A 26395-nucleotide genomic window follows, 5' to 3' on the forward strand; every position below is an offset into this window, starting at 1 on the left:
GGCTCGGGAGATGGGGAGGTTTTGGGACCATTCCAGGGCTTTTCTGAAGCTGCTTTTTCCACTGTCAGGCGGGGTCTGGCACTGAGTCAGCCACTCCTTCCTGGTTCTCACCCTTCCCTTGCAGGCAGACAGATGACCTGCCTTAAGGGAGTGACCTTTCTTGGAAGGTGAAATCAGGCACATAAATTAAATGCTGACCATGAACATTAGCCACCTACACACCTATGAACACATTAATCCTGTGTTAGCAGTCCCCAGTGCAGTGTTCATTGATTAGCTAGTTATTGTTTGTGCAGTGCTTTGAAGATGACAGCAATATTTACATTTCTCTAATCATTACAGATTAGCATATTACACCAAGGCAGAAACTTTACTGAGATAATTTATCCATATTCTGATGAAGGAAGACTGTGTCTGTTATGAGAGCTCATGAGGCACAGAACTTATTTGTTGCAGTTCCTTCCTCTGTTTGTGGGTTGTAATGTGAACTGACTTTTCTCCCTGCTCCGGTTCTTCTCTGGAAGACTCCTCTCTCATTTTATGAATGCTTGAGTGCCACCAGTTTTATTTTGCCCAAGCATCTGTGGAAGAGGATAAAGGAAGACACTATTTAAGCATCTGGATGCATTCTGGGCTGCTCAGGAAATAAATAAGTACAATACCTGTCTCTACAAAGTATGATCAAGGGAATTTGATCCGCACCTCTTGACATTCACCAGGGCTGAAGGAATTCCACCTTGAGGTGTGAGTTTCCTGTTCCTTCCTTAACCTTGATCTTCATATTTCTGATCTTTTCTGCCCCCTCCATTTAGTCTTTACTGTTAAAACTGTTGTCCCTTGTGCCATGCTTAACTTGATCTGAGTTCATGCTTTGTATAACTAGATGTGAGAGAACATATGATCTGATAATAATAGCAGGCATGCTTTTTGAAGTTAACGGTGTATGCGTAACCATTAACTTAAGGAGGAGCTCACTTGGGCCTAAAATAACACTCCTTGCACAGACGCAAAATTAAAAGACTAAGTCATGTGAAAAAAGAGCCTGTGTCTAGAAATCTCCATGTTCCTGATCTTACCAGTGGTTCTCTTCATAGAGATACTGCACTTGGATGGACAGTTGCTGTCTTCTGGGCTGCCCACGCAGTTGGGAGAGTTTGGGAGGGGAACCTGAATGGTGGGAGGAACCAAGAGGGTGGCTGACCTTGCAGTTAAGGTTTCTGTTAATTGCCTCTTTCAAAACAGCATGTTCCAGTTGGGCTCTTCAGTGTTTGCTCTAACTGTGAGCTTCTCTCTTTGTCAGCTGCAGGGGAGTGATCTCTACCTTAGAGGCCTTCAAAATGATCTCTTTCTCTTCATTAATCAAGGACCTAATCAGATTACAGGGATCTAAATGGACTTCAAGCACTAAGTTTTTAAGTTCTGTGGAAATTTTCCACTCCTTAACATATGATAACATGCAGACTCATTTAAGTTAATGGCACAATACTTCTCTCAGGAGATCATTTTCTAATTGATCTTATTGCTGCTAACATTATCTCTGGACAATTAGTATCTGATGGGATCCCTTCACTCCTGCTTGGTGAAGAGATGAAGTCTCCCAGGGCAGCTGCATTCCACAGACAGCTGAGTTGCTAGGAATCCCTGTGGGGCCCCAAAAGATTCTTAACGCTCTTGTTTTTAAAAGAATGTTTTTCAGTCATTTTACATGGCTTTGATGGTAGAATGTAAGTGATGGAAAAAAAATACCTGAGTCACTTCATGCTGTTCTTTTTCGTCATGTTATGATATTTGAGACTTTGCAATTTGGTTGATTTTAGCTGTCAAGAAGATAAAATTTCCCATGGATGCTTTAGACTTGAGAATACTTGTACTTTGCTGAAATTTTTAGGCAACAATAATAAATAGTCTTTGCATGTGAACTTGTATCAAGAGAAACAGAGATATTAATCCCTTGGGGAAATCATAACTGTTTTGCTTTCTAGATGAATTTCAATTAATTTCATGTAGTCTCACATAGATTTTCATCTTCTTATTGTAAGTTCTCTTTCTCTATTTTATTCTTTGCTTTATACCAGCGTGCCTTTGCTTTTCCCAAAGTTTCATCTACTTTTTTCACTTGTCTCTAGTGGGATATTCAGCATGTCTCACACTCTCAGCCCAACTCGATTCTGGATCTTGGGAAGTTCCTCCATCTTCTTTCAGGTTGCAGGTTGGTCATGTAATGTCCCTTACAATCTGCTGGAGGTTTCCACTCTTTTCCTGTCATTTTCCCCCTCTTGGTTTTCTTCCCCATTCTGTCCCTTTCAGTCTCTTACAGGATTTTTGCCCAGTTAATTGGCTTACAAAAGACAGTTGCCTGTGGCTAAACAAAATGAAGGGTTTTTTTCAGGCATTGTTTCTCTCTACCGATGTGGGGGTATACTTACAGCTTTTTACCGGCTAGGCTTGTAGTTCAATGCCTTAGAAAGCCTCGACCAGCCTAGAGAGGTAGCCCGGGCAATCCAGCATTTCAGTAGCTCTAAAAGTGGCAAAATGGTAGCTGCAAATCTAATACCACCAGCAGAAGCAAAGAGGGAGAAATATAGCTCTTAGCTTGCTTAATTTCCCCCAATTAGAAGCTTTCAAAAGAAACAGATACTCACAGATGTTCGCAGAAAGAGCTGCAAAGCCAAAGAGGGCGGCCCCCCCCTTTCCCCCTGCCTTGGTCCTCTCTTTTATTCAGAGAAGGGGAAAGCGGAGGACTGGGGGCGGACCCGGGGTGACCGGCCAGTCAGACACTGCTGAAGAGTTTGAGTTACATTTGGTTTTGCCCGCGCTTGGAACAAGGGGGTTCAGCTTGGGGAGGGGGAAGGGAAGCTCGGAGCAGGCAGCAACAAACCTTGAGTTTCAGCAGTGCCCTATGCCAAATACGATGTGCATTTATAGAGGTTCCTTTTTCCCAGCCATAAGTCAGTAGCTGTAGGAAGAAAAAGGAGCTCGGCAAGATGCAGGTGATTTTCCTCAAGTTGTCTGCTCCATGCAAATATGTTATGCTTGTATGCCTTCTTCTGATGTGAAAGGCCGTATAGCAAAGGTAAAGGTGAGGGAATAGAACTTAAATCCAGGCGTGTAACTTTTTATCTGAAAGAGGAATGTGAAAGTAGTGGATATGTTGCTTCATGGTAAGTTGAGCTTACCTTTTGTTCTTCCTTGCTTATATGTGAGGAAATAAGGGAATAATTCTGTGTCAGGTGGGAATTAGTAAACTGGGTAATGCTGCTTTCAAAATTTCGAAGTGGTAAATACATGGGGAAGGGATTCTGGAGCAAGTGACATTGGAGTAGTGAGCATTTTTGTAGAAGTGAACTATGTGTGAAAGAAAAAGATTGTTTGCAGTTATCATTCTCTTGTCACTTCATGTCTTTTGTCAGGGTAATAATGAAAATGGACCTTCTGAAATCATAGATGACAGTTATAAGTCATTGCAAGGTGGTAATAACATGGACATGTAACTGAGAGTTGACTTCCTCTTGCGAAGTTTCTGTCTTAGGAGACAGGTTTTCAGAAGCATGGACTCAGAGATATGCATTTCTTGTGTTTACAAATGGTTAATGTGCCAGTGGGCTTCCCAGTGGATTGTGGCTCTGAGCTGTCCTTTGTGACCTTGAAAGTCTTCTCATGGTAAGCCAATAGGTAAGAAGATGCACAGATCCCTCAAAATGTTGATAATGTAAGATTTTGGTTGCCGTTCAGATCCACTGGCCTACATGCAGAGGGCTGTTGCCTCTGTTTTTTTCTAGTCTCATTCAAATGAACTATTTTTTTATCTTCCTTTTTCTGATACCAGTTCCTGATTCTCATTTCTCTAAAAGTCTCACTTTGGTTCTCAGAAACAAATGAAGGCATTCAGTCCGGTCTTAACTTGCAAATTAGCTTTAAGAACAAACAAGGCTGAACGTTTTCCACTTGAATTCGGTGTTCTTGCTTCTGCTTGTGCTGTAAGGTTAGTAACCTTTTAATCAATATTAAAGTTTTGTCTGTCCAATACTGCTTATTGTTACCATTCCCCCCACCAATACTGTTCTCATCTTTTTTTAATTGTCTTCCTCTGTTTTTGCCTTCTTTAATTTTTTTTTCTGAGTAATCTCTTGGAAAGGAGGTTTTTCTTCCCCCATTGCTGCTGCATTTCTCTTCTTGTGAACTGCGCCTCCTGTGTTTTGTGTGTAAACATCCATTGCTGTAAGCTGCTCTTTGAGATCCAGAGGCAGATACAGGACCAGTTCAAGGCAGGCAAGTAGAGGTTTAAACTCTTCTGTTTGTGTTGTGTTACATGGTGGGGCAGTCCTGTGCGGTGAAGTTAGAGATGAATTGAAGTGCATGATCCCCAGTGCTGCAATAGCTCCTTTCCAGCTGTCCATACTTCTTCTCTGTAGGACTTTGAGATGAGCTGTGTGTAGCTTCCTAGGGCTGGAATGGACACTAAAGAATTATCTAATAATGGGGTTCTGCAAAATGTCTGGTATAGTGTATATGGTCCTTTCTTTTTAAATAAGAACACTTGTCATACCATTATTTTGAAATGTTTGATACCATTTACACTTTTTTGAGCGAGCATCCATGCAGGGGGACATTGCCATTATGTAGAATGAAAGTCTCTGTGTATGGGCAGCACAATGTAAAGGTTAGGTTTCACTTTGTTTGGAAAAGCAAACAGTTGGTTTGAAGTCAAGTAAAGCTTTTCCCCTCCTTCTCTCTCTAGGTGGTTGCTGTTATTCTCACATTTCTTTGTTTTTTAAAACAGAAAAAAAGAGTAAAATTTTTTTTTTTAATTGGCCATGCATTCTAAAAATACAGAATATTTTGGATGAAAAGTGGATTTGGTAGTAGAAATATGACTTTCTTTTGGCTTCAGGAGATGCTGCCCTGACAGTTAAGCTAATAAGAACTAATCTTCAGCATCATGCATAAAGGAGATGAGAGCAGAAGAGATTATGCCTTGAAGTTTTGTCAGTGATGCTGAAGAGGGTCAGAGTTTGGTGCCTGGACCTAAAGCCAGGCGGTGTAGGTGGCTTCTGTTGACGCTGCTGCCAGCAACACAGGTTTGACATGGAGGCAGCTACTCCAGGTGAACCCTGTCATTTTTGGGTGGTTTTGTTCCTGTTGAATAAAGCAAAAGCACAGAGATGTTTAAGGGACTGGAAATACAGTCTCTGCAAGGCTCAGTGGGCATCTGTGGGGGTGTGAGTGTGCAGTGAGCAGCAGCAAAGCTGTGAGCCTGTGCCTGGGTGTACCTCCTGCGGGCTCAGCCTGTGCTCACTGCTAGGACACATTTGGGGGATTTCTTAGCAGCCAATGCTCACCACTGGTGGCTGAATCTCTGCTGTCCCATCTCCAGCTCTGCTGCCTTTCTCCAAGAGAGCTCCAGCAGCACTTCTACTGTCAAAGCAGGCCGACAGCAGTGTGGCACTGACTTCCACAAGATCTTTTTTACTGAAAAGATTGAAGACACTTTCATTGTTTTTATGGCTCTTTAAGAAAGTGAATTCTGACAAGTGTGGCAGAAATCCTCTCCCAGCGTGCCAGCACAGTGATAGTCCTCACTGCACTGGTAGCAAATACCTCTCTCCTGCCATTCCCTTAGCTGTGTCTGTTGAGGATGCTGGTATAGCCTGTGAATTGGCACTGTGACTTGAATAGTACTAACTTCTATATTATAAGCCTAATTAAAGGGTATTATAGTTAATAAGTCCCTGTGTGAGTGTGCCTATTTACAGAAATATAAATTATTAAGGCTCTCTTTTGACATGAAGCTAGTGATTTTAATAATATGTTTTTTATTAAGTTCAGTTCTCTCAGAAAAAAAGGTTTTTTTCTTTCCTCATTAGTAAGAGAATGAGTATGGCCTTGTGTTCTTGGATAATTTGCAAAAACAAAACTAGAAAGAGTCCATGGAGATTTAATTCTCTATGTTTTTATTAGAAGTGTAGGATACTTTGTGGCAGTGTCAGATTCTTGCTGTCTAATATGCATACATGGTGTGGATTATATATTTCTGTATTTTAAGTAATTTTTTCAGATTAAAGTTATCAGATAGTCTTTATAATTTGGTATATTATTGTAGCTTTTCAAACCCCAGTGTGACCAATTTTCAGGATAGTGTGTTCAGTTCAATCACTGTGCTGTTTTCGGTACAAAGTGTAACACCTCAAGCTCATGTTTTAAATCCAAAGTTCAATAAAAGAATTGTTGGTTGGGGGTTTTGTTTGTTTGTTTTTTGGTTGGTTGATTGGTTGGTTTTAGTTTTTTTTTCCTGAAAGTATTTTTATTCTATGCTTTTTACACACTTTTGTTTTTTTCAGTTAGAGTGCTCCCTGAGGAGGAGGGTTACTGGAGGTATGCACTGCTGACTACAGGAGATGGATTGATTTCTGAGAGCAAGTGAAAATGCTTGAAATGCTTCAGCTTTTTTTTTTTTTTCTGGTTTCCTGATCTTTAATCCTGAAGGAGAAGGAAAAAAAAGAAATTAAAACCAGCCTTACAGAGAGCTCTCGTGCAGTGGTGATGGGGTTTGTGTTTTGTCTCTCTTCTAGTGGTGATAAGAAATGAGTTCAAAGATACTGAAGGAATGAAATTCTTTGGCCTTTTTATGAGTAAAAACATCAGTGAGCTTAAAGTATGAAATGGGGAGAAAAGCAGTGAGCTAAAAATTGTGTAAGCTTGTTGCACTGTTAAAAGAAGCTCCTATAATCTTCATGCCTTCTGAATCACTTAGTGAGCATGTACTATATTGCATGCTTGGTTTCTTTTAAACATAACAGGACATGTTATTAACTCTCTGTTGCAAAGGCCATGATGTTTCTGTTTATATTTTCCTGTAGGATGCAAGGTCCTGCAAAGTATACTCTTCCCTTTGTACAGCATTGCACGGTTTGTTAATACACATTTCTTCCTCTGATATTCCATGTAACTTAATGAACTTTGACAGGACAGACTCAAGGCTGTATTGATATCACAGCTCCACAGAGAGAGAGAGGACTGTCAGATCAGATATCTGGCTTAATTACAAATTTGTTAAAATTTTATCTTTTGCTCCAATCTGGCAGAAGCTAAACTGATGTAAACCAATCCCGACCTGACAAGAGTGTGACTGCACAGAGATTGAGAGAGTGATTTAACTATCACACTCTTTGCCTGAGGGGAGGCAGGTATGAAGGAGAAGCTTTGTTATTGCTGCTTCTTGCTTTTTCTTATTGGTGGACTGCCGTGGCTCCAGCTGTGTGTCCAGGAGCAGACAGGATGGTGGGTTCATGGGATACCTGGCCGGGTGGGGATTCTCCTGCCATTGGGGCCACATGGGTTGGCTGGGATGTACAGGGTACTGAGGCTGCTGGGGCAGATTTGATTGTTTACCCACCTGCAGCTGTGCAGATTGAGCTGGGTTGGCAGGCTTGGCTGCTGCTGGGGGACTGATACAGCCTGGGATTTACATCAGCTGCTGTTGGAGGACCATGATGAGTCTGTGTTGGAGAGGTGGTAGGCTCTGCATCTGTGGATATTGGTTGGCAGTGTAGCCAGCTCCTGTTGAATCTTTGCCAATGACTGAATGCAGAGCTGGAGAAAGATACCAATTTTATTGTGTTCTTGCTGTAAATTTAGCGTGTATACTCCAGTGGCAGGTAGCGACTCTTGAGGATGGTGCCTTTTATGCTGTCCAGACTATATAATAAAAGGTCTTGGACCACATTTTGTCTTCCCTGTGATTTGGTGGTCTTCATCTTTTCAAACCAAAAAAGAACACTATTATATTCCCCAGAATGGGGATCTTATTATTTTATTAATCTACTCTCTTCTTCAATTGGCAGGATGGTATAATAGAAGCATAATAGTGACAGGACAAGGGGTAATGGCTTTAAACTAAAAGAGAGTAGGTTTAAATTAGATATTGGGAAGAAATCCTTTACTTTAAGGGTGGTGAAGCTCTGAACCAGAGAAGCTAGTTTGGAGAAGCTGTGGATGTCCCATCCCTGAAACATCCCTGGCTGTTCACAGCCAGGTTGGGTGTGGCAATCTGGTCTAGTGGAAGGTGTTCCTGCCCATGGGCTGGAACTAGGTAATCTTTAAGGTTCCTTCCAACCCAAACCAGTTCATGATTCTATGAAAACAGAAGAAGCATGCCAGATGCTTACTGTTGTGAGATGTTTAAGAGGAAAGCGTCTGAACTCCGCAATGCAGAGTCATACCTGTCCATGTGGCATATGACCCCATGCATTTTGTTTCCTCATGTTTGAATCCAAGCTATGGAGCATGCAGGAAAGAAATTTCTTTTGCTTTCTTCTAACTTACGTGTGTCCATGAGGGTTCTTAAGCGTTTATTTTTCAGGTGTCTTGACACAGAACTTTTATATGCTTGGCACTTGGGTTTTTGTGTAACAAATGTAAGCACTACTGCAGGAGTAATCTGCCCTTAGGTATGTTAGCTTAGCGTTTTTCCTTGCCTGAGAACAGATGGCAAAGCCAAGCTTTGTGTTGATCATGCTGCTACGCTCTGAATCAGTTGTAACACCTATGATGGCATCATTTTCTAGAGAAGGTTTTCAGTATCCTTGAGTGCTGAACAGCACTACAAGAAGACGGAACAATTTAAGTAAAATAATTCCATGAAAAAAAGTCTCAGACTTTTTGTGACAAAACTTACAAAGTTTGATTAATTTCTGGCAATTCAAAGATGCAGATCTTAAAATGACAAGGTCTTATTCTAGAATGACTTTTCAGGTGAGTCTGGAAGCCTGAAATTTCTGGTTTAGAGTTGCCTACATGGAGACGCTGGGCCAGTGTCATAACCTTTCAGAAATCCTGAATTTGCTAGGTGAAAAGGCTGACAAGGCATTCTGATAAACTTTTTTCTCTCTTTTTCCTCCAGAGAGCAGAGCCTCCTGCTGTAACACATTTTGAATGTTTTGTTACAGGTCTCATGAACTGAAATTACACTTTTAAACTGTTACAATTTCATCAGAATGAAAATTCTGTGTTTCCAGTTCTGTTTCAGCTTTGCTGCTGCAGTCCACAAGGCTAAAACTTAAAGCCATCTGGTCTTAGAGGAATGGGAAATATTTTTGTACTAGCTAAAACACTAAAGCAGGAAAAAAACCCCAGATATCATAGTTTCCAAAATCTGCAATTTTCTTTTCGTAATGTAATGATCAAGTTTTCTCTTACGCAGATAACCTTTTCCAAATACTCAACACTTCTGAACTTCGATTAGGTACAGGCAAAAAAAGCTCCCTGAAATTGATTTTTGTTTCTGGGGTTTTTTTGTTTGTTTGTTTCATTTAAAGGATATAATGGACTTTTATGAATATGGAGTTACCTGAATACAAATGCATGAACATCTCCCATTTTTAGGCAAATTCCTTTGTCATAAAATACAACAAACCCAGAATTGAATTTACCATGTAAACTACCATGTTCAAAACAATTTCTGGACTGATAAACCAGGACTGACACTTGAAGATATTCCTTATAGTTGGTCTGTTTTCATCTTCCAAACTTGTTTTAAAATGGATTGTCTCTGTCTGAAGATCCAGTGAGTCAGGTTCACTTTGCTGTGCTCTGGTTTTATATCACTGGAAGTTGTTTGATACTGATGTAACTCAATGAATCACTGCCTTCCTGCTGCCAGGTATTTTAAAGAGAACGACTGTGTCAGAAGGATGAAAATACTTTACATTGTAGCTGAAATTGATAAAACTAGGTTGTGTTGGATGGTGGTAGCTGGGAAAGGAAACTGTAAGATGTATTTTGTTTACCTTGGTGTTACGAAGTAAAATTTCTCTAAAGTAACATAGCTTTTGGCCTGGGTCTTGCTGGCAGTCTTTGAGTTCATATAACAGATGGAGCTGTGATGAATTTGTCTCACTGATTAACTGGTCGGCCACTAAGGGTAGGATTTTTCAAGCATGAGCTTTCTCATCTGCCAGTTAAACATATAAGGCAATTGTCTTGTACCTCACTATAGTCAACACAGTGAGTACCTCTTTAGGTCAAAGGATGGTAGGATAAGTGAGATGATTTGCAAAATAGCTCAGCCTTACAAAACCCAGCCCGCATCTGTGATCCAAGAGAATAATTGCATACAACAGATAGCAAAACTTCTCAAACTAAGCATGTACTCAAATGTTTTGCTGACTGGCAAATTTGCCTTCTGTCTGAAGTCTTTAGGAGTTTATTTTTACATGAAGCATTTGCAGTCAAAACAGCGTTGCTATCTCTGCTTCATTTCTATGGAAAGATTAAAAAGATTGCAGGAGTTTGGAAAAGAAATCTTGCTCTTTGGCTTGGAATGGCTGCCAATTCTGTCATATCATGCCATTCCAGGTATCAGGAGAGCAAGTTTGCATTTGCAGTACTAATCTTTACCCTGTGCTGTTAATGGGAAGTAGGGGAGTCTTCTGAAAGCAGTGATAGCATAGGGCTGGTAAATGCCATGTGCTACCTCTGAGACCAAGGTGGGTGTCTCGGTGTTAACACTCTCCTGCACCCCCGGGGTGTGTCTGTGTGCTGGTGTGCTGTTGCTCTCCTCCATCTCCCTGAACCTCTGCACTTCCTGGCATGAGCAATCCTGGGGGTTTAGAAGGGTCCTTGATCTGACGGGGTCCTTCCCTGCACCACGGCAGCTCTCAGCACCAGGGCTTCTACCTTCCTCAGCCAGTGGCACTGTCTCATCGATGAGGCAAGGCATTCATTCCCAAGAGGTCTGCTAAAATCCTGTCAGAGCGCTTACTGTACCAGCTTTATTCTTTCGTTTGGAATTTTCACTTTATAGTTTTGCATAGGTATGGTTGATACTGCATCAGAAAGTAAGAAGAGTATTCACTGTGAAGCTTAGTGAATTGCTGTTGTAGTCACAATGGGACTCTGTTACCCACTGGTGTAGCAAATGTTGCACTGAGGAGGCAAGTGATCAACATTCATCCCGATGTCTTTCTCAAGTTTTAGTATTTGTAACAAGAGGGGTAAAAAATACTGCTTTGCTTATCATTATATCAGAAGAAAACAATGCTCGTATATTAGCATCTGAATGAAAATAAAATATGTAGATATCAACAATATTAAAATAAAAATATGTAGATATCAAGGACAAATTTTCTGCAGTCAATTTGGAAACTTTGTTCATTTATTATTAAGGATTTAGTGAGAACAGCAAACTGGTGATAAAATTGGAATTTGGAATTTTTCTTAAGATAGAATGCAAATGTTTGAACTTTTTTTGGTTTTGGTCTCCATTGTTTTTGCAATCTCTGAGGGCAGTTCCCTTTAATTTTGAAGCCCTGTTCATGAGTACCAAGAGCAAAAGGACTAAATGTCATTTAAAAGTAATGTAGCAATACTTGCCAACAGCACAGCTTTAGTAGATTCTGAGACAGGAATGTGGGAGCAGTCATAGCCTTAAAAAAAACAACAATAAACTTTAGCAAATGGAGAATCTGCAAAAATATTTGATATCTGTGCATGATCCCTACTTTCTGTGTCGAGTTTTTGCTCTCAAGATTTTTTGGGGGTTGGGTTTAGGATTTTTTTCTTTGCGAAACCTCACAGAAGACTTTAAAAAAAAATTGATAAAAATATTTACTTAAGAGCTGCCTTGAAGACCACTCCCTCGCTACAGTTAAATTTTTTTTCTCCTTTTCGTGGCTGCTTTATCTATCTTAATGTAGCTTAGTTCACAGATCATAGCATTTTGTGCCAAATTCTCATATCGTTTATTATTATAATGGTGTGGTGCATTTGTCTTGCTAAAAGTATTAGCTGAAGTGACCTCTATTCAGAAGTGTGCATCAAAGTTAAGGAGGTCATGCCTTCAGTGTGCTGCCATGAGCAGAGCTAAGAATCTGGGTGGAGTTGATATTTCCACAGCAGGAATTTGTCCCACTCTCATAGTTTTAAGAAATAATAGGTTTCCAGCAAAAAGATTTCACAGCTTCAAGATTCAGTATTGGAGGAGAAGGATTAGTGTCTATTTGCACATAGTTTTAAGCGATCGCAGAACTGTCACCCATGCCTTACCCAGAGAGTGAGCACCCAGATCTCCCTACAGGGAACATCCTTGCTCTCCCCAGTGAAGAGGAGGAGAGGAGTGGACGGGTGAATTCCTGCATTTTGGATCACATTTGGAAGGGCTTTCCATTTCCCAGCACTTAATGACTTCATGCCTTTACAAATAAGGCTTTGAGGTCATTCATCATTTACATTGTCACAGCTGGGAGTTGAAGAGAAGTAAGGTATTTTGCTTTTCTTGCAATAAGCCAATTTAGGTCATGTTCTGTGCTAGTAGTGCTATATCAGGTCATGAAAATAAGCTTAACAGTGTGGTTTGATAATATTCAGAAATAATTTCAGGAAACAAAATTTCAATTTTGATGTATAAAGTTCCTGGCTGCTCAGGTATTTAGGTATGTATTTTGCAAGCCAGACATAGTGTTTCTGCTGTTCTGATGTGACGTTTCAGGACAAAAAGATTCAGGGTTTTTATGGTGATGAAAGTTAGGCTAATACACTAAATTTTTAAGTGATGTTTTCAAGTTTATTATATTATTAACGTTATTAAGGTCTCAACAAGGAAGAACATGGTATAAATGCTGAGTAAGGCGCAGTAGATTACAGATGTTTTTTCACACAATGAAAAATAAAATGCAACAGTAGTGTAAATCAACCCAAATATTTTCTGTGGTATAAAATTTCCATCTCCTGTGAGAATTCTTTAATTAGAAGCTAGTGTTAATGTTCTGCATTAAGTAGGAGGAGGAGATGAACAGTAGTTTGGTTGGATAGTCATTGGCTGAGGTAAAACGGAATGAAAAATGCTCAGCATTAACTGAATGGAAAATGACAAGTACCTTTTTTTGCTGGCAGAGCCAACCTCTATCGAAAATCCTTATGCAGCCTGAACTTTCTGCTCTGCCCAACTTATACACACCCTGTTAGTGTTTTATTTTGGAGATGAGAATATCCCTTCTGCTATTGCTTTTCAAGGAGTAATGGGTTCACCTTCTGCCAAAGAGTGAGGGGAATAGCTCCTTTCCTTTGGAAAGATCATTTTCTCTGGGCTAAAGGAAAAAGATTAAACAGGCTGCAACAGCTCCTTCTTAGCCTTCTCAAGGTAGGAAAATAAATTGGTAGATTATAGGTCTCCTTTTTTTCATGTGCCTTTCCAAAGTTGAGGAAAATGTCAAACTGTTCTCTTGTCCCAGAAGAACCAGGAGAGAGGGGCTTGGAGACAGTGGAATCTCCTTAGTAACTGGGTTACTGCAGCCATCAGAGAACCCATTGTGTCAGAACTAGTCCTTCATGGTTTTTTTGTTTTGTTTTTGTTCTGGAATCAGAAGAATTGTGCAGGAGTGAAAATAGAAAAATATACTGAGCTGATAAATCTGGTTTAAAATATGCAATGAAGATGGCACTGTTACCATGCTCTCGCAGAGCTAAGGACTGCCAACAGCCAAATTTGTTGCAAGTCAAATACAACAGAGTGGCCAAAGGAGAACTATCCTTTGCATTTTCAGAGATTTACTGGTTTGGCTGTCACTGAAAAGAACCAAGTCATCTTGTGTGTAACTGCTTGGACATGTGATTCCACTGACTGGTGTGTGCTGGCGAGTAGGTAAAAGTGTTTTCTACTGTCTGTAAATCGCTCTGGTAGCTTCAGCTTTGTTAGTTGAAGTGTACATGTAATTTCAGAGAAGCAGTCCCAGTGTCTGCTTTGTAAGAAAACAGCATTGAATGGTAACAAATGTATAAATCAGCCTGACTTGTGGTACCTTGAATCTTCTGACATTTGACCTTAATCTACTGAAGGTTAGGTGAAGCTTGGAGCCAGTTTGAGAGGAGCTTGACCCTATCAGTAGGACTGAGAATACCTTGGAAAGACTGTCCTATTGTGGGTAAAATGTTAATTTTATTTAATGTTAAGATATTAATGATAAATGTCGGTTGTTTTTGTTGTGAGTTAAAACTCTGTCATATACACACAAGTTCACTCTTACATGAGTATTTCACAAAGCTTAGGCAAAAATACACCATAAAATGTAGTAATACCTTTTTTGTGCAGGTTTAAAGAATTGGCCCGCTCAGTCACAGGCCAGAGCCTCTTTCTCTTTTTCATATGCGTTCTGAAGGTGAGGCAATAGACAGCACAACTCTATTACAACCATGAAAGCAGAATTAACCCAAGAAGATGCTTCTCTCTGCCCCCTTGCTTTACCCTTGACAGTACTGCTTCATGTCTTCTCGCTTGGTTGCAGAGCATGAGTAACTTTCTTAGAGAGACCTCAATGCCATTCCTGTCTTTCTGCCTCCTGCCCTGCTCTCTTGGGCCATGCCTGCGCAGAGGTTGAACCATGTCAGAGAGCTTCCTCTGGTGCTGGGACTCGATCTGGGCTGTTGGTGTATAGAGTGAGCATAGATAGGCCAGGAATAATTTTTGATAGACCATTTGGACGTGGCCACTCTGCAAAGGGAGGCAGTTTTATAGTGTGGATTAAAGCTGTTCCCTGCCAGCTGGGTCACTGCCAGGGCACGAGCCCAGACATGTGTAGTTTACGAATATACATTTCAGTCTTTGGTTATGGGTTTGTGGTTTTCTCCAGTACAACAACACAGCACTTTAGCCCTGAGTGAGGGAACCTTTTGGTTGACCGTATCAGCAGTGATAAGCCACACGGTATTGGGAGCATCACAGGGCTGCTGAAGCTTAGCAGATGGTAGAGCTAAGGCAGTCAGTCATCTGTGTTCCCTCTGACTGGCAAAACGCTTTGCAAATACATTCATTTTGACTTTGGTCACGTTCAGGAGTTAGTGCATGGTGTCTTTCCATAGCTGCAAGTTAACAGTGCTAACACAGATAATAATTGCATTGCTGTTGATGCGTTGTCACCTTTCAGCTGCATAAGGTTGGTCATGTACAAGCTCCTTGGCTGTGGAGATCTGTGTCTTGTCCCTGTGCTTGCAGAGCTGCTGGAGGCTGCAGCTGTACAGCAGAGCAAGGTCACAGCTTGGCTCACTTGCATGGGTCCTGGGGCATGGTCTGGCTGCACACCAGCCCCTTCCTGCAAAGAAACCCAGGTGGGTGGATGAGATGGAAGCCTTGGTAAGACCCTGCAGCTTCTCCATCAGCACTGCCTGAGCAGGCACTATGGTGGGTGTCCCTAAGTGTAGGGACAACCCTGAGGGTCGCACACTTTCTGATGAATATTTATAAAATACAAGCTTCTGTTATTGATGTACGTGAAGCTGTGCTTGCTCTCTGCTGTGACAATCAATGACTAAAGCCACCTTCTCTGGGCCTCTCCAAACTCCTTTGGGGACAGTGGGGACTCTCTCTACCAGCACTTAGAAACCTCCAGAATACTCAGAGCATGATGCCATACAAACAGAACAGTCAGGACTATTCACTTTCACAGTAGAATAAACAAGGTGAGGTTAGCTCTTAACCCACTGGAAAACACTCTTATCTTACAAAAGACCAGGTAACCTGCATGGCTTTCTTTATGCTCAGGCCCTGTTGGTACCTTTGTATGGGAACTTGTTAAATATATAGGCAACTAAAACAGGTAATAACTTGTTACAGCATGTTACAAGTTTCAATAGGTGGGGTTTTTGTTGTTGTTTCAGATGTGTTTGCTAGTGCATTAGTAGGGCACAGTCAGAATTTTGTAGACTGCCCAAGCACACCTAGAGGCATACCGTAGCTCAGTCTGGGTGGGAAACTGGGAGTGTAGGAGAACGCTACAAGGTCTTCCTCCTTGCAGTAGCCTTTTTTTCCTGCTTCTTAACCTGGAACAACTGAGTGTTCTCACTCTGTTATTACTATTTTGTCAATGAATTCCTCTAAATGTAAGGTGTTTTCCTCTTAAACTGATGATGCATGCATACCTGTATCTGTAATGCAGACACACACATATATCTGCTTCCACATTTTATGTTGAATCCTTACAGCTTCTGCAGGGCTCCAGCTGTATCTGTGTTTTGCACTGGTTTCCCTGGGGTTGTCTTACTGGTGAGGCAGAGTCCAAGATTTAGAAAACAGATCTAGATCCAGCACAGCACAAAACCCACATGATGGCTTAGATGAATGTTTTTTGGCTTGTGGAGTTTTAAAATCCATGGTGGCTGTCAGCAGAGCCAATAAATTCTGCATCCTTGGCGTTAGATAGCAACTCAGTACTATTGGCAAGGTAAATTTTGCAGTTTGGAGTTTATCTTCTCTCCAGAAGGTATGTCTTTATACAGAGGATGCCTTTTATACAAAGAAAAGTCTGTGAGGAAGCGTGTAAAGTGACCAAGAGTGAAGCAGCAGATTGTGACTGTGTTTACATGAGGACAAATGCCGAGTGATTTAATAGCCTTATTAATTCAAACTGGAATGAGCAAATCTGGTGGTAAGGTCAGTGGGAAACAAACACTCAGTATAATTTTTTACATTCAAAATGTGGATCCTAAATTATGAAACAAGATACTCAAATAAAAACATGAGGTAACATCCTGATTAATAATGTTTTCTTCAACAGCAGTGTACTACTAAGTGACCTTTCAAGCATTTTGTTACAAAAAAAAAAAAGAGTCCTGTATTTATTTCAAGCATTTGCTGATTTTATACCAGCATAATATAAATCAAAGCAGCTGTAGGTACACAGATCAGTAGACTATCAAATGCTTTTTGTGCATCATGTTTTAATAAGGACAAATACATTTTTTTAATATACTTTATTTTTGGTTTAGGCGTTGCAAAGGCAGTCCCTGGTGTTGTCTAGAACGAGTCAGTATGGCCAGCCCAGGGCTACGTTATACAGCAAGATAGTTGTCTGCTGAGAGGCTATGCTATTTGATGACAGAAGTGTTAGGGAGCAGGACAGAGTCATCCCTCGGGGGCCAGCCTGGCCAGTGGGATGAAACTTGGACTGCCATTCTCTAGAGTTGCCTCAAATAGTTCATCACAGGTGGGTAAAAAGGGAATACAGTTTGCAAGGGGTAATTATCTTTAAAATCATACTGCTTCTGAAATACTGTATGTGCTGTAATACAGGAGAGGTATTAAACAAGATAAATTACAGCCCTTTTCCCTCCTCATCCCTCTGATTTATTGCTGTATTCTTTTGTGATGTTAAGAGCTGCTTAGTTTGTCATTTGCCTTTGTATTGTACAGCAGTTGTTTTCCTTTTGTGGTAGTCCTGCAGGGCTGAAGTGCAGGAGGGGGAGTAGTTACCACAGAGCAGTAGGACTGGAGAAAAACATTGAAGAAAAATGGGGTAACACAGTTAAAAACCTAAAGTGGTGCCAGCTGAGTTTGTCTGTGTGCCTTCAGGACTGGCCCTTCAGCTCATGGCTGAGTCCCAATGGTGGAGGTGAGCGCTTTCAGGGGGCAGGACACTGACACTGAGCTTTTAGGGGGAAGGACAGCTGTGGCTGCAGACCTACCTCTGTCAGCTCTCCCCCTGGACAGGAGCCTCTTGTCTCATGCAGGGACAGCAACAAGGTGGTGGGATGACTGGCTGGCATTGCTGAGTTGAGTACCACTTAAAACGTATCAGTTCCTATTGCAAAGGGCGAGGCAAACTTAAATCGGTTGTGTGAGATGCTATGATTGAAATGATTGCCTATTCTGGAATGTATTCCTGCTCTCTTCTCCAGTGAGATAAACAGGCTGGGTCAGTGCCTCTTCCCTCTTTGTTCTACCACCCTCTGCCCTCTTTCTCTCCTAATTTTCCGAGAGTCTTTTTGTCTGGGTAATCTAAGGTTTAAAAAAACTGTTCATCTTGCATGTCTGAAATGATGCTTATCCTCTCACCCATGGTACAGTGAAAAAACAAGTAGGCACATTTTGTAAAGATATCTTCATCAGGATGATGGATGATTCTTAGAATTACTTCTGTAATTACCAGAAAAATGGAAAGTAAATGAGAACCTGAGATGTGCAGTCATGCTTTAATAGTTGGCATCTTAGTCTTTTACCTTAGAGCTTAAGGTTTAGATAAAGGAGTTCACCCCTCTCTTTTATGCACCTATTTGTATAAAAAACCTAACCCAAGCAGAATTTGTTGATTCTGTTCAGGTGCAATGATAGGAAACTATTTAAAAAAACAATCTGAGACTTTTTAGGCTGGTAGAAAATTTTTATTGTTTTGGAATACTGTGTAATAAACTTACAGCCAGACATTTCAGATATCAGAAATTAAGATTTCAATGTGCTTCTAAAGGCTGCTTATTGTTTTATTGTGTGCTTTTCTATCCATCCATAAAAGACTATATGGGAAGGAAAGAGTGAAATTGATTTCCAGAGAGAAATGTTTTAGGATACTGGGCATTTTTCCACTGAACATCTCTGTGGAAATCTGGAAAAAAACGTTAGTTCTTTACAAGAAAACAACGGTTTAACTGCAGTGCTCTTTCCCACCATCAATAAATTTGAGAAAATTCTTTTGTAATTATTAACTAGCAGAAAAAAATGGAGCTTTTTTTGGAAAGCAATTTAGGAGATTATTTGCTTTTAAACAGAGCCTTCTTGGAAGTGTGAACTATGGATGGTATTTGTACTATTGTTTTCTGATTTGCTTTCAGATAGAAGGCAGTTTTAGCCCATTGGAAAAGATGAGGGAGGAGGACAGTATTAACTATGTCATTGCAATCTGTGGATTCTCTGCTCTTTGCACTTCTCTGTTGCAGGCTACTCTGTGCAGTGCATGGTAGCCTGAATGCCTCCTGTGTAGAACAGACTAGCAACAGCCAGGTCCCTAATGGACTTGAGAGAGCTTTGACTCTCTTCCTGTTGAAGGCTATGGGTGGTTTTTTGAGTGAAGACAGTAAATGGCAAGGAAGCTTAAAGCACCATTGATTTATATTGGTTTCTAGTACTTGCTGTTAGTTACATAGCCACAGTGCATTGCAACTCATGATGGGTATATTATTTCTTCATCTGGTGTTTTATTCTCTGTATTGCTGGTCATTTTTGTGGGAGTTCACATCCGTAGTAACAGGACTCATTGAGGCAACTTTCAGGGTGAATTTTTGTGCTGTTGGAAACCATTCTTCTAGAGGTTGGCACCAATTTAGTTGAAAGCCAGTAGTAGTTATAATTGAAAATTGTGGCTGACTGTTGTTTGTTTTGTAATAGCACAGCATATGCCCAGTTCCTAGGGGAAGAGACTCTCGCAGCAGCTGAAGAATGCAGCCTGTGATCTCCTTCTTCCCAGGGATGCTCCACCCAGCCCCATCGCTATAAATGGCAATTGCACTTCGGGGAATTACAGCAGACAACGAGCTAAGCAATGGCAGGTTCATCTGCAGCTGACATTTTTGCTGTTGGGCATGAAATTCATGAACTATAGCCGTGAGGTGTTTTGTGCACACTGCAAGGTCTGCAGCTTTGTGTGAAGTGTGGTTTGGGCTCTGTTGGCATGGGTCAGTGCACTGGAGGTGGTGGCAGTCTGATCTGCCGGAGCCACTTCTTTCAGAGGGTTGTGGGAGGGGCTGGGGCTGAACAAATGTTCAGCTTTGGGAAACTTGCTGGCAAGTTTTCCACAAACCCGATGTTTTATCAAGCAGCTGTGGAGTTTGACCACTGATAAGCGTCTTCATCATGTATCTGCAGCCTTACTAGCAAAGGTCAGAGCTCAGAGGAAACTTAGTGGTGCTCAGCAGCCAGGGAAAATGGTATTTAATGGCAGAATTCAGTTCATTCACTACATGTTTGCTATTTAGCCACAGTGTAAACATATACCTCTGAGCTGGCCACTTTGCACTCCTTCCCTTCATGGGAGGAAATGGGGAGAAAGGCATTTCTGGAGTTTTGCCCTTATCTCTGCAAGCCAAACGAAATTAATTGCTTCCCCAAAAGTTCCTGTTTCCCACTGCTGGTTGGAAGTGGTGCTTAGAATGTCTAGTTAGAGATGGCAATATTTTGAACGTAGTCCCACTGTAGGTCTGGTCTGCCCCACAGCTGATGTGTCAGCATTTGAAACATCCATAATTAGCCTGCACTTTTGTTATTTTTGGCTTTAATTTCTCTGTCAAATGGAAAGGGTGAACTTTCAGTGTTTCAGGGATTCCTGAAGGATGATCCAGTTCACTCTGTAATGAGTGATTTATGGATAATAATGATAAAACTAATAACACCAGTAGCATGTGCTTTCATTAATTCTGTGCTGTGTGAAAAGTCAGAAAGGAAAAGCAGGTTTAGTGCTTATTCAGTGGAGAGTTTGAATGGAGAAGTGTAAAGGAAGTAGCCTTCTGTGGAATAATAAACACAAAGTTACACATTTAACAAATGCTTCATTCTTTATTATTCCCTCAGTTTTCCACTGCAAGCATTATTGGCTAGGTGTACCTATCTTTACCAAAACATCTCTTGTGTAAGATGTTCTCAGGTTGTCGTTTTCCAAACCTGCAGGCTTCTCTCTGCAACAACTGGAGTTTTATGTATTCCTTACATGAATACATATGATGGGATGTGCCTAGACTTTCACATACCTCCTGGAGATAAAGCTTTAAAGCAAATACCAAATACCGCAAAGATATTTTAACTCGTAAAAATGCCACAAAATGTGCAATTGCAAATGCCTTTAAAATCAATGTCTTCTTTTAGAAATGTACCAAATTTTCAGCTTGGCCCCTGGAAAGTCATTCTTGTAGCTGAGGATATTTATTCTGTTCTGTTTTTTGAATGGGATGCAGCTGTTGAATTCTTCAGACCTGAGTAAAAGCTCTTAAAGAGTTTTATTTATATCCGTTTTTTTTCTGTCATGCTCTGTTTCTGAACAAATAGCAACAACTTCAACTATTGAAAATTGTCATACTGTAGCTAAGGCAGTGTGACTTCTCTGAAGAGCTGGACACTTACGTGAGTACACGTGTAATTATATTAAAGTGAGTGTGACTTCTGAAGGAGGTTGGCATGAGGTGGGCTCTCTCCCCTAGTGCAGGAGTTCCCGTAGGAGATCCCTGGGGATCTGGAGAACAAAGAGCACGTCTAAGGCAATCAACTAAAATGCATCCACAGCCTGTTAGAAGTGCATTGCAATGATACTTAAGTGTATAATCCCTCTTATTTCAAAATACAGGCATTTGGATTGAGTTTCCCTTGAATATTCTTTGTGATTATTAATAAGCTATATCAGATAATTTTAATGAGTTATATCAGATGTATTTGGCTCATTAAAGGGCATAATGCAGATAAGAACTCTTTAGACCCCGTAAAGCTCAAAATTAATCTGCTCTCTAGACCCATATGTTACTGGAAATCTTTGGTAGTAAGCTGAAGCGTTGTGATATTTTGATGTGAGTAGGGTTTGATAAAAGTTCAAAAGCAATATGCAGTGCTGTTATGGGTCTGTGGGATGGGGAGTTCTTTGTACAGCAACAGTGTAAGATTCAGCAGGAAACAACCTGGCAGGCAGTTTTTGGTTTTACAAGGGTACTGCAGTGAAAGCTCTTTAACTTCCTGTGTCTGCATGCCTTTTTTCTGCAAGAGCTTCATACCAGCTCTTAAAGTCCACACTCTTGGTTCCTTCTCTTTTCACTAAACACTTTGCTCAATCAATAATGAAAGGTACAATTCGAAGAGGCTTTTGTGGATCTTTGAGCTGACTAATGTGTATTTTAATTACATAATATTACATAATAATAATAATGTCGATAAGAGGAGCTGTTATGGCCACTTAACACAGACATATTAAAATTGGTTTGGGGATGCTTACTAGATTGCCACAAAAAACTTTAAATAGGAGCAGAGAGCATTGACAGTCACCAGCCAAAGCATACAGGGAATAAGGGGAGGGGAAGACAAGAAATAGAAGGAGGGTAAGGAGAGGACATTGGAAAGCTTTCGTGCTCTTCATTTATCTAAAAATAGGTTTTCAGTCTGCCTCTGAGTTTGTTTATGTTTGTCTTTCCTTTGGAGACTGTGGATGGAGACATGTCTTTTCAAATGCTTTGGGAGTAGGGCCTGTGCTCCTTGAGTTTGGTTCCTGAAACAGCACTTGGAGCTGTTGTTGCACATTTGGGGAGCTGCTGTGAGCTTCTCCCTGGCCCTGCAGCTCCCTCGGATGCTGGGATAAGACTCTTCCTGCACCCCCTCTTCTTTTCTAAAATCTAGTGCAGCATTTTCCAAAATATCAGTTGAGTCCGTAGTTCTCTCTAGGCTCTGCTTTCTGCAGGTCAGATATCTAAACACCTCCAAAGGTGGGAATTTGTCCTTGTGGCTCGAGGACTGGTGAGGCATAATGGGCTGTATCGAATGTTGCTTGTTGCACTTGGATTTTGGAGCTACAATGAAGATAAAATCTGCTGTGTGATTTTTATAAAAGCAAAGCTGTAAAGTGGCGTTTTCCGGATATTGCAATGACTCTGAATGTGTTTGACTGCTTTTAAAAGTCTTTGAGAAAATACAGAGCATACTCTTCTTGGAGATTACAGCACCAGCATGTTAGAGCAAACCCAGCTTTGGTTCCTCCAGGATGGCCTTTCTACTCTCCATCAGCCTTTCAGTCTCTGCAGCTCCCTATGATGTTTCCCTTTTCTGGAAAGAGGAATGCACGTTCTTTCCTCATCTGTCTCAATGTATGGGCTTTTATTAGAGTCTAATATAACTTGTCAGAATACTTACATCATCTCTTTTGGAGTCATCAGTTTCTGGTGATGGATAACACTTAGAATCAAGAGATAGAAACCCCGAAGTTAAATATATTTAATTGGTTTTTATTTGCTTTCTGCTTTTTAGCACAGGCACAGGCAGAGAGTCTCTGGAGCAGATGGGTGTTTTGTGGTTACCGGACCAGACAGCTGAGATACAATTAAAGTGCCTTTTTTGCATATGCAACTTGGAACTGCTTCTCTATTTTCACAGGTCTTAGGATCATATGAAGTGTAAATTTAATAGAGGTTGTTGTACTTCCCTTATTTATTTCTACTTCTGAGTGAGGTGTTTCAGCTGAACCTAAAGCATATAACCTTGTATGACTTTGGATGCTCAGTCTATCTCTCAGGCTCCATGGTAGAGTTCAAAAAAAGAATGAAGGAAACCCTAAACTAATCAGTGTTTTTCAGTTACTTTTCATTGAAATGCAAAGATCCAGTATGTTTTTATTCACAATAGCTCTTCTGTGTCTCCTGGAAGCTGTTCTGCAGGGGGTTTTATACCCCAGGTTCTTTCTAATGAGCCTGAAGGGCTTTCGGTGGTGCAGTGACATTCATCACATGGTTTGAGTGAGCCAGGCTCAAGAAGGAGCTCAACCCCATTTCCAGTTACATAAACAGCAGAGTTTTGCTCATTAAGGAAGCTCAAAAAATATTGGCACAAGGGATATGTGGGCTAAAGAAACTTAGTTTTTGAAGAAAGATTGCAAGGACTACAAATGTGCAGCATATTTACAAGAGGACTAGCAGGACACTGTTCTTTGGCTGCAGTATTTTGACAGTCAGTGGCAGTACTTTGCTGGGGTTACTCAGCTCTCTCTGCAGATAAGATGGGTTTTTTGCCTGCGAAATGTGGTATGGTGTGATGCCTAGTATGCAGCACACCAGCTGGTCTTGGCACCTCTCAGCCCTGGGCAGTGCCATGGAAAGAGACTGGAAATGGAGGTGAGGAGCTGCATAATTTGAAGATTTGATGTTGGATCTAAGAGGCACTGAAAATGCTGAGGCTTCTGCGTTGATTTCCCTGGGCTTTCATAAGGTTCCAAAATTAGGGACATCTAATGTCCGAGTTTGGTGCTACCAGGAACCAGGCTAATGGCCAAGGTGTCAACCCAGGAGGGACTGTGTGAATTTCTGAGGTGGGGCTCTCATACCCTGGCATGTGGGCAGCTCTTCAGCATGATGATTTAGAGGTGGACAAAGCATCTGGGTAGATATTTGGGAGACAAAAATCCAAAAAGTTACATTACATAATCTCCCTTGCCATTGCTGTGAACTCCAGCCCATGGTTCTGTGCACAAAACATTGGTCATGCTGGCCAACAAACAAACTTGTCACTCTGAAGAATGACTTGGTGAAAAGCCACATAGGGCAGAGCTGCCATCAGAATAATTGGTGATTCACTGTTTGTTTCTCACAGATTTCCTACGCTCCCTGCCCACGCAGTATAGATGACAGCATTCTGTATGGGGACTGTGAACATGACAGACATGCTTTATGAAGCAGCACCTTTATAAAGGACTTTTTTTTCCCTAGCAGACTATGTAAAATGCTCAGTCTCTGTGTTGCTGTTGCCAAAACTATGTTATAAATATAGCTGGCCTGCCTGAGTAAGTTTTCAAAGGTGTTTTTAAAAAGCTCTATGTGAGAAGGTCAGACAGAAGCTGCTGAGAGCTCCTTGCTGTGTTCTAAGGTGCAACAGCAGCTGTGTCCAACACTCTTGGCTGCTCTTGCTAGAGGGAGAGTTTGGGCAATTGCAGTTGGTTCTGAGCTTGCACAGCCCCAGGTTGAAGGATTTTTGGGGGTAGATCTGTGCCTTTCTCACAGCTCCTTGCACTGTCTCAGCACATCTCTGGAGTAAGAAGCAGGGAACCCAGTCACAACTTGTCTGTGTGACTGAGCTTTTCCTTGGGCCAGGCTCTCAGCTTGCTTCAAAGTGGAAAGAGGAAAATATAATTTTTCCTCTTTAAGATTCATGACGTCTGGCAGGAAAAGGTGTCCTGGGAGTCACAACTGCTCCAGCTGGGCTCACTCTCAGCTGCTTCGTACACAGCTTCAGATCAACAACATTATTCTTAATTTATTTTATGATACGGCATATCTGGATCTGCGTCCTTAATTCAAGCCTGGTTTGATCAAGTACTAAAGAACACTGAAGACAAAAGAGAGCTCAGTAAATGGGTAAGGAAACTGAATAACCTTGTATGTCATAGGATAGAGGTAAGTGTGATGGAGAACATTGTCAGAATGTGGTGTTCATGGTGACATCAGGTTTAATGTTTTTGGGTTTTAGATGGGTTTGAAGAGAAGTGAACAGCTTTTATTCAGTGGGAAAAAAAGCTGACACTACCAACCATCAGGCTCTGGAAATCCATCAACAATCTAAGAGCTTCAAATAGTGTTTGTATCCTGATCAGTTTCATGACCGTGCCTCTTTTCACAAAGACTGAGAGTAATGAAACTATGGAATGAGAAGTGACATTAATGTTTGGAAACCAAAGTGTGTAATTAGGCTGATTTGAATTTGAGCGGCTTTGTCAGGTGGTTTGCTTTGAAGTTTGTGGTGACAGGTTTATCCTTTTTTGTGTGCTCTGTGCATGAAGGGCACGTAACCCAGGCAGTTGTGAGCAAAATATGTTGAGGGTAAAGAGGTTTTGAAAGCTGATGGCATGACAGCTGCTGCTGAATAGATTCGTTTTGGCAAACAACAGTTTCTGTAAGCATCAGGTTTTATGGCCATGACTGTTACTGTTGCATTTTTAAATTCGAGTTAACTGCATACAGGAGAATAGAGACCCAGAGCTGTTCATCTTCTGGCTCGGTCTGTGAGGTGCTTGTAACTCTAGCAATTGTTTCTGTTTTTCATAACAGTGGGAACTTTATGGCTATTCTTCCCTTTTCTGTCCAAAGTAAATGTGCTGTTTAAAAACAAAGAAAGAAGTGGTGGAATGTCTGGTGGGCACAAAACTTGAACTTGGGGTCCTTCAGTTCGGAGGGCAGTTTAGAAAAATATACCTTTTTCCTGAAAATTGATGTTGCAGCAGAGTGTTTTTATTTGTGTGGATCCATTTTACATTTCTTACTTTAAAAGTCACATTTTTAACAAGCCTCCATGTTAATAGATAATGATGAGCTTCAAGGTGCTCTTTAGTGATCTTTCCAGGTATGTACAAAGATCCATCAGTCTGACCTATAGCTATATACCCATTCAGAGCATTTGTATAGTTCCAGTATAGTTGAGGTGGTTTTTCAAAAATATTTAAACTGTTTGATACTGAACTTAATGGCAAATCAGCAGACTCATGTATGCAAATGGTAATTTTTTTTTCAGAAATGTCGAAATAGTGGTTTGCAATAAACTAAAGTAATGTCCTGTGCTGTGCTTTGCAAAAAGGGATCACATTGTGCTTCATTGCATAGAAAGAAGAGGAAAAGTAATTGCATGGATGAAAAGTATTCATGTTACTAAGGAGTGCAAAGCCACCTCTTTGTACTCGCAGTATTTTTCCTTGTTATTAGACTTTGTGTATTTTCTGAACTTTTCCAGAGAGAATTGTCTTTGCAGGGTCTTTGGGAAAAAGACAGATTCATCAAAACAGATGCTAGTGTGGGTGGAATTTGATATGCCAGATCTTATAAAAACCCCAACAAACAAAGCAAGAAGCATGGTCCCAATAAACCAGAGGACATTGGCAGAGCACTGTAACCCACTCAGTGGTACAGACTTGTCCCAGGC

General features: G+C 41.0%; 1 protein-coding gene across 4 annotated transcripts in view; it reads left to right on the plus strand.

Moving 5' to 3' along the window:
- The window catches only part of ARHGAP6 (Rho GTPase activating protein 6), a 314963-nt gene that overhangs the window by 218560 nt on the left and 70008 nt on the right, over positions 1–26395 (plus strand). Inside the window, exon 1 of one of the 4 annotated variants that reach the window (XM_042037815.1) lies at positions 3894–3982. The exons of 2 other annotated variants lie outside the window; for them this stretch is intronic. The gene's annotated coding sequence lies outside the window, so the exon portion shown is untranslated. Of the gene's footprint in view, positions 1–3893; positions 3983–24704; positions 24841–26395 lie in introns of those variants that run through there. One more of the 4 variants, XM_042037805.1, reaches the window with a different exon arrangement.

The sequence above is a fragment of the Corvus kubaryi genome, unplaced genomic scaffold (genome assembly GCF_017639235.1).
Source record: "Corvus kubaryi isolate FWS band 111438036 unplaced genomic scaffold, C.kubaryi_AGA036_p1.0 133, whole genome shotgun sequence".
NCBI lineage: Eukaryota > Metazoa > Chordata > Aves > Passeriformes > Corvidae > Corvus > Corvus kubaryi.